The sequence below is a fragment of the Osmerus mordax genome, chromosome 3, assembly GCF_038355195.1.
Source record: "Osmerus mordax isolate fOsmMor3 chromosome 3, fOsmMor3.pri, whole genome shotgun sequence".
In the NCBI taxonomy this organism is placed as follows: domain Eukaryota; kingdom Metazoa; phylum Chordata; class Actinopteri; order Osmeriformes; family Osmeridae; genus Osmerus; species Osmerus mordax.
The window spans coordinates 6,818,755-6,821,994 of NC_090052.1; the positions used below are offsets into that span (position 1 = coordinate 6,818,755).

The 3,240-nt window shown below is 32.9% G+C and overlaps 1 long non-coding RNA gene across 1 annotated transcript; it reads left to right on the forward strand.

Annotated features, from left to right (window-relative positions):
* Nucleotides 1-1,369: 1,369 nt before the first annotated feature.
* On the forward strand, nucleotides 1,370-2,355 carry LOC136941267 (uncharacterized). The gene is made up of 3 exons (XR_010876472.1): nucleotides 1,370-1,436; nucleotides 1,551-1,683; nucleotides 2,013-2,355. It is a non-coding gene; the product is annotated as an uncharacterized lncRNA (long non-coding RNA).
* The last annotated feature ends 885 nt before the right edge of the window (nucleotides 2,356-3,240 follow it).

The window sequence follows — 3,240 nt, forward strand, 5'->3', positions numbered from 1 at the left end:
AGAAAATCTATTACATCTTATTGCTGAAATTAACACATTTCCAGGAGCTAAAATGATCATGGGAGACTTTAATGAAAATCTGCTTACTTCTAAAACAATACAAACTGTTTTTGAACAACACCATTACATTCAATTAGTTGACTTTTCAACCACTGATGCTAACACAATAATAGATCATGTATACACAAAAGATGTCCAATTTCAAATATCGCTTGAATTGTTGTCAACATATTACAGTCATCATAATGCTGTACTAATTCACATAAATTAACTACACTTTAATGAATGTTAAAACAAAAGTCATAGCTTAAGTAAATCAACGTAGTATACACATTAACTAATATATTTTCAAACACACTATTTGTACAGCAGGTGAGAAATAAATTATATCATATTAAATAATGAATTTCCATATTTTTCTGTTAATTTATGAAAAAACACTTCAAGGACTTATATGACATTAACATGTCAACATGTAACAGGTAACTTGTGCTTTGTATATTATAAGCTTCATGTATTGTACAATGTTATGACACTTATTTGTATGAAATTACTAAATGTTAAAGTGCTATAACAACATGTTTTGTAGTCTTGTTGATATTTAAATATCATTCTGTAATTTTCTCTCCCAGCCTTCTGGCAGCACACACACACACACACACACACACACACACACACACACACACACACACACACACACACACACACACACACACACACACACACACACACAATGCTGTGCAATACTTTTCTCATCAGCACACTAATCCTTGTGCTTTAAAATGTTGGACTACATTCAACCACCCAACATCTGAAACCTCAAGTACCACATCAGGTAATGTAAATGACACATTTCATATGTTTTTACTGTAATAAAGCTTACGTTACACACCACACTCATACAATTTTCATGTTTGCTTTTCAGCAATCACCTCAAACCTTCAAGCCATGTGGACCTATCACTGCTTCCATCATTCATCAACCTTGGTTTGGCAAGACTAAAGCAACTTCAATTAAAAGGTAGTTAATTACTTACTTACAATCGTATTCTTTCTGGGGCAAACATTTATTTTCTTTCTATATTGTTTCACTGCATTAAAATATATATTTACGTATCACTAAAGGAGCCTTGTCCAGATACCAAACACAGCATTGAAATCTTCTTGCTGAATCCTTATGCTTTGAAATGGTGGATTTCATTAAACCAGCCAACTACTGAAAACTCTCCCACCACCACTACTACATCAAGTAAAGTATATTATACATTTACCAAGTTTTTATTGTAATAAAGGTCACATTGTAAACATGATTCTCTTAAAATCTTAATGTTATGCTTTTCAGCTACCCACTTCAGGCCTTTAAACCTTGTGGAAGTACCAATGGTTTCATCATTCAGCAATTTCAGTCTGGAAACACTAAAACACCTGCACTAAAAAGTATGCTTTTATACCTACCTACTTACAATTAACAATTAGTCTCTCTTGGGGCAAAATGTCTGTTCTACCTAAATTGTTTTACTGCATCAACTAAATATTTATGTATAATTACAGGAGCCTAGTCCAGATTTCAACCAAGCATTGAGATATTCTCGCTGAATACCCTGAGAAACTACTATTACTATACTGACAACTAAGATGTCTCCTGAACGCTGGCTGATAAGACCCTACTCCTTCCTACCTTGTGGTAAATATATTTATAATTAATTTTTCTTTGGATTTCACAATACATACACTGTAAACATATTAACATGAAGACAAAACATGTAGTTACAGCATAATAGTACCTAGTAATCCTATACACAAAATATTGTACAGTACAACATGTACAACATATATATTTCAACAAACACATAATCACATATGTGCTTAAAATAATTCACCTATACACTGCTTACTGTCAATAACATATTTGTAACACATGCAAATGTCACAAATGCACCTTTTAATGTTTCATTTATTCAATATTTTGTTTATATACATATACATGTTTGTCTATTTTGTGTTTCCACACAGGCTAACTACAATTATCTAAAATGTGAAGCATAACTCAATGAAAACTCTGGACCACTGGATACAACATCAACAACTGGATGTACAGATATCAAAGAAGTCTGTGGCTGCCTGAAATTTCACAATGGACCATGTGTTTTAAATCCACCCTACTTAACAACCTTCTAATTCATAACAATCCAAAGTCACACATGAGAATTGTATTGCACTCAATATTACACATTACACGATTGCAGCATACAGTACATCACATTTTGTATTATATTGTGTCAGCATAGAATATGTAGAAAGACACACATTACACAAATTTAACACTGCAAATACATTCCACAATCATTGCACAATTTTTCCCCACTTTTGTTCTCATTTACATTTTACTATAATACATGTGTTTCTGCATTTGTGCATATTTCGTTTCTTGTTACCGTAGCTATATATACAACAAGCTACCTTAAAAGAAATGACATATGAAATGTTTCTATTTCTGAATTCCCACTTAAACATTTTTAACACCACTTCCCTTACTTAATATTGATAACAGTTTTCAATGCAATTTTCTTTGTTAATATGTCAAATTTATACCTTTACCAAATAAAATACTTGTATTCTTACACAACTGCCTCTTGCCCCCTATTTCAAAAACTAATTCAATTACTAGACATGAGGCAAGGGAAAGCCCTTCACTCTGCTTAACAGTATGTTTTTTTTTGTATATGTCAGATTTTCCAACTAAACAACTCAATTCCACTAACCAGTTCCCTTATTGATAAACTGGTAAAACACAGGCTTAACAGTTTCTTATTGTATTTTTTCTCTTTTTAGTTATCAGTGAAATATAGATTTGCAAAGTTACTAGCTCTGTGCACAAGTGTAGTAACGAACATCTGCTGTAGCCAGTGATGGCAAAAATAGCCAGTCATGCCAATAAAATGTTGGCAAATCAGTTTCCGGTTTCCTTGAGGCAATCACCCGCGTCGCCAAAAATGTCCAGTTTTAGTTGATGTCTCCAAGACCTGCTTAAAATAAGCATCAGTGATGTCCATTGAATTGTAAATGCCTGGTCCCTGCTCCAGAAAGCAAGCAAAACAAGGGATTCAAACTCTACATATTGAGTTATCTGCACAACTATGAAATTAAGTAGTTTAATGTGATGTGCCGGCCAGCTAGCAAATAAGCTAGTTACTGACGTGTTTATTTTTAGTGTAATATAGAAGCTTGTTTTTCTTCATTT